This window comes from Equus quagga, chromosome 3 (assembly GCF_021613505.1).
Source record: "Equus quagga isolate Etosha38 chromosome 3, UCLA_HA_Equagga_1.0, whole genome shotgun sequence".
In the NCBI taxonomy this organism is placed as follows: Eukaryota; Metazoa; Chordata; class Mammalia; order Perissodactyla; family Equidae; genus Equus; species Equus quagga.
In genome coordinates, this window is record NC_060269.1 from 44788763 (window position 1) to 44798105 (window position 9343).

At 35.8% G+C, this 9343-nt stretch overlaps 1 pseudogene; it reads left to right on the plus strand.

The window, feature by feature from the left end:
* Nucleotides 1-4468: 4468 nt before the first annotated feature.
* Nucleotides 4469-5307, plus strand: LOC124236743 (40S ribosomal protein SA-like; annotated as a pseudogene).
* Nucleotides 5308-9343: the final 4036 nt, after the last annotated feature.

The window sequence follows — 9343 nt, forward strand, 5'->3', positions numbered from 1 at the left end:
CTGATTCAATCTAAAAGTAAAAGATCTGTATGTCCTGGCTAATTTTACAAAATCACAAAACTTGGCACAAAAAACAGAAATCAAAAGACCTGAACTTTCACACAAAAAAATCATAGGATCAATACAGAGTGTGACAGATGAAACTTTGCTGCCAATTTTCTTTCTTCTGTGCTAATGTCTCTTGAGGCCATAACGCTGCCTTGGTCCTGAACACAGTAGTTATATATGACTATTCAGTTTCCCCATTTAGCATACAAGCACATCAGGACAGCCTAAGGCATCCTTGATGAGATCCGTAGTGAAGATCCATAGTGTCTCAATTACCCCCATCCTCAGTCAGGGTGCAACTTCAGAGTTTGAATTACATAGCTAATGATTTGCTTCATTGGTGGTGGAACTCTAACCTGAAGCTATACTGCATGCTTGAGCTGGAACAGTTCACTGTTTTGCAGAGCTGGTCATAGCTTAGCATCATATTTATATGCTATGTGTTTCTTCTCAAGGTAGACTATAACCCTTCTACAGGTAAAAGCTGAAAGGCACATCTTCAGTGAAGTTTCAAAGTGACTACATCTTTTAGCAATGATCCACATGCATATTTTAAGTCATCTGCAATATCATGAATTATTTACCATTGGGCAAAGCCAGTCAAGGTTAAAATATTTTGCCGAGTGATAAGTATAGCTGATTCCAATTGCCAGTTAACGAGAAGCTTGAGATTTTAAAATCCTAAAATTTTAGCTCTATTTTGACATTTTTAATACTTATGTGACTTTTTCTTTCTTCTTAATTACACTACAATAGTTGCAATATATAAGCTTTGAGAAACAAGCAAGTATTTATTTATTTGAGTCACCCACGTTTTCCTTGAATATCTGCAGTGCTTTTACTAACCTGCAAACCCTAGAATATTCAGTGCATATAATAAAGAACATTGGAATATAAATATAATAAAAATGAATTATTTTCTTTCCTTTATTTGTTTTGAAGATGTTTTCTCTAGTCAATGCAAAATCAGTAATACAACAGATAATTTGCTAAGCAAAAGTACTACCAAATGATTCTCCTGCATTACTTTGCCTACAAAAAGTAAATTCTAACTGTCAAATTTTATTTTATTTATATATATTTTTGCTGAGGAAGATTAGCCCTAGGCCAAGCTTCCCCTTTTTTTATTTATTTGTTTTTCTTGAGGAAGATTAGCTCTGAGCTAACACCCATGCCAGTCGTCTTCCACTGTATATGTGGGTCACTGCCACAGTATGGCTGATGAGTGGGGTAGGTCTGTGCTAGGGATCCTAACCCACCAACCTAGGCTACGGAAGCAAAGCACACCAAACTTAACCACTACGCCAGGGAGCCAGACCCTAACTATTAAACTTTAAATAAATGAATGTTTAGAATCAAACTTATTTAGTCAATATGAGCCATTTAATCCTACAGACAGAGTTGTAGAATTTTGACAAAGGCAAGGTGCCAGCACTGCTGTGGATTAAATTATGCAGAATGGTCTGAGGAAAAAAAATATTACATCAGTGAACTCTAGCTTTCAGATACTATAAAATTTTAAGGCCAGAAAACTTTTATATTTACAAGAAATGTTTTGAAAGTGTGTGAGAGTTCTGAAATGCGAGAAACATTATATTGAGATTCAAATTGCCCTCTGGTGAAAAGGGCAGTCTGTTTAGAACTTTGTACCTTACTGTTTGCTAGCTGAGCTCATACCGAGTACCGGAGAGGCCAAACAAGCTGCTAGCCAAACATATTCTCCTTTCTAGAGAAGCTGCAGAATGCCTGCCACATCCACAGGCTTCTTCAGCTCAGTACATGTGACTGAATCCCAGCTGACTGGAGCAGGGTTGGATGTCTGACCCAGAGGGAGCCCATCCAGAGGGTGACCAGTAGCCTCTGAGGTAATCTGATGAGAGAGGTCTGCCAAGAGCTCAATAAAGTCTTCTAATTTTTTCTGCCTTTTTTGTTTTTTTTTGTGAGGAAGACTGGCCCTGAGCTAACATCTGTTGTCAATCCTTCTCTTTTTGCTTAAGGAAGATTGTCACTTACTAACACCTGTGCCAATCTTCCTCTATTTTATGTGGGATGCCACCACAACGTTGTTTCATGAGTGGTGCCAGGTCCACCCCCAGGATCCGAACCTGCTAACCCGGGCCACTGAAGCAGAGCGTGCAAACTTAACCACTGCGCCACCAGGCCTGGCCCCAATTTTTTCTATCTTTTTGTATGTGCCTTTGTACCATCAGCGAAAGTAAGAAGCAACCAATAGGTTTGAAGCATTTTAGATGCTCCCCATCTTTTAAGTAAAATAACACAACACACCTGATTAGCCTTGTAAAGTAGTTGCCTTTGTGCTCTAAAGCGAGGGAATCATTGCCGTCCACTGCAATTCCCTGTTTATTATCATTTGTAATAAAAGACCTGGTCACTTGGTATATATAAAGAACACGTACACATAATGTACACACATTATAAAACAGTAACATAATGAAAGTCCATGAAGCCATCACCCAACCAAAACATAAAATGTTACTTGCCTCTACTCATGTATTTCACGTCATCCTATTTCCCTGCTTCCTGTCATATCAGCACTAATCACTGTCCTAAATTTTGTGCTTATTATACCCTTAATTTTTAAAACTTTTTGTCGTGAATGTATATATTCACTCAACACTAAGCATCCACCATTCATCTAAGTGGCTCTGTGTTATTTTCTTTATTTTCATGATTATTTGCTTTATTGTGTTAATCTTCCACAATTTATTAATCAATTCTAGTGTTAAAAACTATCAATTTTCACAATAGAAAAAAAAAATACCACGGTCTGTGCTGCCATGAGCTTTCTTCTTCCTATTGCTCCTGGTACATAGGTACGAAATTTTCCCTATGGCATACCTAGGAGTGAAATTGCTGGGTTGTGTGAGGTGCAAATGTTCTGCCTTTCAAGATAATGCCAAGGCTTTTCAATGTAATGGTACAAATCTTCTTCATGGAGTGTTATTGTGAAATACATGGAGGGAATGAGTTAGTGGTAGTACCGGTGAACTGACATGAAGTAGAGACTCAACTAGAGAATATCTCGCAAGAAAAAACGTAGACAGCCCAGTGTCAGTGTAAGCAGAAGCCCTGCAGTGGAGAGGAGCGCTGTTCCTCGTAGATGCAGGCCGAGTAACATCAGAGATCAGAGCTATGGCTAGATCCTGAAATACTCCAGTCTCCTAAGGCTGACAGGGTGGCATTGGCTAGCATCTCCAGTAAAGTGTTGAATAGAAATGGTAATATTAGGCATTGTCCTTCCTTCTCAATTGTAGAGGGAAAGCTTTTATCATTTTACCATTAATTGTGTTGTTTCTTGTAGGTTTTTGTAAATTAAGGAAGTCCCCTTTGAACCGTAGTTTCCTAAGGGATTTATTCATAAGTCAAAAATAGGAATTGGATTTTATCAATTGCCTTTTGTGTATCTATCAAGATTAGTGTATTTTCCCCTCTTTTCGATAATTAATGTGGTAAACTATGTTATTTGATATGTTAAGGCAACATTGCACTCCTTCCCAGAATAAACCTAAATTTGTTGGGTTATTTTCTGAGAATTTCTGCATCTATGCATGTGAAACAAATTGGACTTTATGTTTTCTTTTTTGAAATGTCCTGGATAGGGTTTGGTATCAGTGTTACTCTGACCTCACAAAATGAATTTGATGTTTTCATTTTTTCTCTATTCTTGGAAATATTTTGCTTAAGATGTCAATGAGTCTTACTTAAGTGTTCAGAAGATTTTATGAGTGAGTTCTTCTAAACCTGAAGGTTTCTTTGAGAGGAGGATTTTGTTGTTCCTGTTTTCTTACAGTATAAATTTCTTTAACAGAAAGTAGACTATTTCAATTTCCTATTTTCTCCTGTATATATTTCATCTACGTTTTCAAATGTATTGGCATAAAGTTGTACATAATAGCCCTTTTTAATGTCTGTGGCACCTTCATGTTGATGATATTTATTTTCTCTGGTTTGTTTGGTTTTTTAATCAGTTTTCTAGATATTTATCAATATTTTTAGTGCTGATTTTCTCTGGCTTATGTTAGTTTTTTATATCATTAATTTCTGTTCTTTTCTTAATATTTTTCCTTCCTTCTGTATTCTTTGAGTTTAATTTGCTGTTTTTATTCTAACTCTTGAGATGGATGCCTATATAATAAGGTTTCATACTTTCTTTTCTTCTAACATACGCATTTAAGACTATAAATTTCCTTCTGACCACTGCTTCAGCTGAGTCCCACAAGTTCTAATGTTGTGTTTTTACTATCTTTTATTTTTAAATATTTCATAATTTTTATTGTGACTCCATCTTTGACACACAGGATTTTTAGAAATGTATTGCTCCTTTTTCTGCTCTATCCAGAGACTGGTCTATATGATATTGTTCTGGGTTACTGTCATCACTTAAAGGAAAAATTTCAAAATGTTCAGAGCCTTTGATGTCCTACAAATAAAGCAGGAGGATATCTTCAAATTTCTTTCTGCAGAAAGCCACTTCAGTGGCACAAACCAAAGCTTCCAAACGGAACAGTACCTTCCCAAAAGGAAAAATGATGGCATCTACATCATACATCTGAAAAGAACTTGGGAGAAGCTTCTGCTAGAAGTTCATGTCATTGTTGCCATTGAAAACCTGGCTGATGTCGGTGTCATATCCTCCAGGAATACTGGTCAATGAGTTGTGCTACAGTTTGCTTCTGTCACTGGAGCCACTCTTACTGCTGGTCCCTTGACTCCTGGAACCTTCATTAACCAGGTTCAGGCAGCCTTCCACGAGCTGTGACTTCTGGTAGCACTGATCCCAGGGCTGACCACCAGCGTTTCACAGAGGCATCTTATGTTAACCTGCCTACCATTGCTCTGCGTAGCAAAGGCTCTCCTCTGCACTATGTGGACATTGCCATCCCATGCAACAACAAGGGAGCTTACTCACTGGGTCTGATGTGGTGGGTGCTGGCCTGCAAAATTCTGTTTATGTGTGGCACTATCTCCCATGAGCACCTGTGAGAGGTCATGCCTGATCTCTACCACTACAGAGATCCTAAAGAGATTGAAAAGAGCAGTCCACTTCAGAAAAGGCTGGGGCAAAGGAGGAATGTCAGGATGAAGGGATCGCTCCAGCTTCTGAATTTACTGCTACTCAACCCAGGGTCACAGACTGGTCTGAAGGAGTGTAGATGCCCTGTGCATCCATGCAGCAGTTCCCTCCTAAAAATGAGCGTTCAGCTTGCCACTGACAACTGGTCTGCAGCTAACGAGTAGGAACAACCAGTGAGTGGCCTTATGCCATTCTTCCACAAATTTTTAGACAGAAAAACACATTTTTAAATAAAAAATGTATTGCTTATTTTCTAATTGTTTAGAGATTTTCTGATTATATATTTGTTATTTGTTTCTACCCTAATTCCACTGTGATCAGAGAACATACTTTGATTTAACACTTAGAAAAGTTGCTGTGACTTCCTTTACACTCCAGCTATATATATGATTTTGTTGCTTTCCATGTGAACTTGAATAAAATATGAATAACACAAGTGTTGAGTGCTATGTGCTAGCAACACGTTTTACACATGCACACACAGACACACAAACACAGTAAAGTTAACCATATTGTTCTAAATTTTTACGTGTTCTATTGAGTATTTTCTCTGTTGTACCAGTTACTGAGACAGGTATGTCAAATTCTTCTATGGTCTTGGTTTTGCCTATTATTTTTCTTGATTCTGTCAGTTTTATTTTACATGTTTAGAGACTGTGTATTCAAATTTAGAAGAAGTGTTATACATTCCTGTTGGATAATTTGAAATGCCCCACTATTTTTAGTAAAAATTTTTGTCTTAAAGTCTACATTGTCTGTTTTTAGTATAGTTCTGCAACTTTTTTGTTGGCGTTTGCATGAAGTGGTTTTCTATCCTTTTGGTTTCAACTTTTCTGGGTCTTATATTTAAGGTGTATTACATGTTAATTTCTTTTTAACATAATCTTACAACCTTAGTTTTAGTGTGTTTTCCCTTGAATAGAAAAAGAATTTTAATTGGAATGCTTGGTCCATTTACAGCTAATGTAATACTGAAATATTTGAGATTATATCTATCATCTTATTTGTCTTTTTCCCCTATCTTGCCTTGGTCTGTGGGCTAAATCTGGCCAGCTGTAGGTCAAATCTAGCCACACTTAATGGCAGCTTTTACACTATAATATCAGAGTTGAACTAATAGCTGTTATGTAATGGGCTGTTTAACCATAGAATGATATTCTAACACATGAGAAATAAAGTTTTCTGACAATTATTTGATACATAAAATCTTCTGGAAAGTAGGATAAGATTATAATACATACATACAACAAAGAACTCATATTCAGAACTCCTAAAATCAGTATGTGACAGAAAGAAGATAAGGAAAGGAACATCAAGATAAAATGAACAAAAACTTTGAAGACGTATTTCATGAAAAAGGATATCTAAATGGCTAATAAGCATATAACGTATGGACTCAACATTTTTAGACATCAAAAAAATACACATTAAAACCACAGTTCAGTAAAGTCCATCCACTAGAATGTCTAAAATTTTTGAGACAGAAAATAATTATTAGCAAGGCTATGGAGCAATCAGAATTCCTCTACACTGCTGGCAGGAATGTAAATTGACACAATCACTTTCAGAACTCTTTGGCAATATTTACTGAAATTGAACATATACCCGTTTAATAAAAACTTTAGAGTGTGAATCTAATCTTACCACACATACCCAACAGAAATCTAGGTATCTATTCACCAAAAGATATGAACAAGAATGTTTTTAGCAGTACTGTTCATAATTTCATGAAACTAAAAACTACCCAAATGACCACCAACAGCAGAATGTGCTATTTTTCTACAGTGGAATATAAACACAATGAGAAGGAGCAAACTACAACTACACATCAGAATGAATCATAAAGACATAATATTGAGTAAAAAAAGCCATACACAAAAGAGTGCATATTAGGTGATTCCATTTATGCTATGAGAAGTAAGGAAAGTAATTTCCCTCTGGAGGGGTGTAGTGACTGGGGGAGGTTTGGAGGGAGGTCTGGGTACCAGTAGTGTTGTGTTTCTTGATCTTGGTGCTGGTTACAAATTTGGTTAGTTTCTGAAAATTCACCCATCTGTACACTTATGATTGGTGTACTTTTTTCTATTATGGTATCCTTCAATACATGTTTAAAAATTTTATAGAGATTTCATTTATTAAAAGTGCACTTCTAGATTTAGTAATTAAGAAATAATGTATGATTATTTAGATGGAAAAGTTTAAGTGTATTTTTACTATGCATTAGATTTTACTTCTGTTTTCTCTGAGGCAAACTAACATATTTAGTATAGTACAGAGTAGTTATCAGTGCAACTGCCTGTGCCTGACAAATCTTCCTCCTTCTCTCATTTCCTTTCTTTACTATATTATTATATAGTAAATATTTGATTTTAAGTAAGAAACCCATATGCTCAAGATGGAAAGAATAAAACTTTTCATTGAATCTCCTTTCTGAACCAGATGTGAGACAGAATAAATTAAATTAAATTAAAATTAAATTTACAGATGGAGAAAATCTTAATTCCATTGTGGTTGTTGAATACCTATTTGAATGCCTCCCTTTCTACAGTGTATATCATTAAATCAAAATTACTTACATCCTTTAGGACTCACAAATGACATCAACTGTACTCACAAATAGTTTAAAATTAAAGGAATTGTGTGAGAGTGTATTCCTCAGTTCATAACACATAGGAAAAAATAAGCGTTTCCTCTTTGAAGATGGCTCTCATTTGATCATCAGAAAACAGAAATGCAAAGAATCCAGCTTCTCTCATTTTCTTCCTTTACACTATACAATAGTCTTTATGTTTAAAGAGTAAAAATTAGTTGGACAGCAAACAGAAAAGGCAATTGTTGGACAAATTTGTTCATTATAGCAAAATTCCTATGACCAGGGGGTTAAAGAATCTATGTAAAGTTCACTACAGTTTACTTTGTAATATCATTATTTGCTAAACAAATTATAACCTACTAAGGAAACATGCTCTTTTATTATCTTATTCCCCATGCCTTCTTAAAGTCTGCTTTATAGTGGCATATGTACATACAATAAATTTCCATCACCACAAACCATCACCACAAAGAATCTCCCTGAACCCCTTTATGGTCAATCCCTTCCCACCACCCAAAACCCTAGGAACTACTCATCTGTTTTCTATCAGTACAATGATGCCTTTTCCAAAATGTCATGTAAATGAAACCATAGAGTATGTAGTCTTCTGTATCTAGCTTCCTTCACTTAGCATAATATTTTGAAATTCATGAAGGTAGTTAAATGTATCCATAGTTAGATGCTTTTTATCGCTGAGTAGTATTCTATTACATGGACTTATCACATTTGTTTATCCATTCACCAGTAGATAGACATTTGGGTAGTTTCTACTTCGGAGCTATGATGAATATTATGAATAAAGCTGCTATGCACAATTGCATGTAAGTGTTTGTGTGGCCAAATATTTTCCAATCACTTAAGTAAATACCTAGGAGTGAGCTTGTTGGGCCATATGGTAAATGTATTTTTAACTCTATAAGAAACTGCCAAAGTATGTTGCAAAGTGGCTGTATGATTTTGCATTCCTATCAGCAATGTATGAGAGTTCCAGTTTCTTCACATACTTGCTAAAACTTAGAATTGCCAGGTTTTTAAATTTTTGTCATTTTAGTGATTGTGTGGAATTATCTTATTGTGGTTTAAATTTGCATAGCTAATAATATTGAGCATCTTTTCATATTTTTTTTGCCATTTGTATCTCGGCTTTGATAAACTGTGTTCAAATCTCTTTCCAATTTTTTTTAAAGATTTTATTTTTCTTTTTTCTCCCCAAAACCCCCCAGTACATAGTTGTATATTTTTAGTTGTGGGTCCTTCTAGTTTTGGCATGTGGGATGCCACCCCAGCATGGCCTGATGAGTGGTGCCATGTCTGGGACCAGGATTCGAACCAGTGAAACCCTGGGCCGCCAAAGTGGAGTGTGCGAACCTAACCACTTGGCCACGGGGCCAGCCCCTCTTCCCCATTTTTTAAATTGGTTTTTTTGGCTTCTTTTTATTGAGTTGTAAGGTTATTTATATATTCTGGACATAAGTCCTTTATCAGATATATGTTTTGCAAATATTTTTTCCCAGACTGTAGTTTGACTTTAATTTTCTTATCCATGTCTTGAATTTTTTCTCTGTGATATCATGCTCATTCATTCATTTATTCATACAGCAAATGTG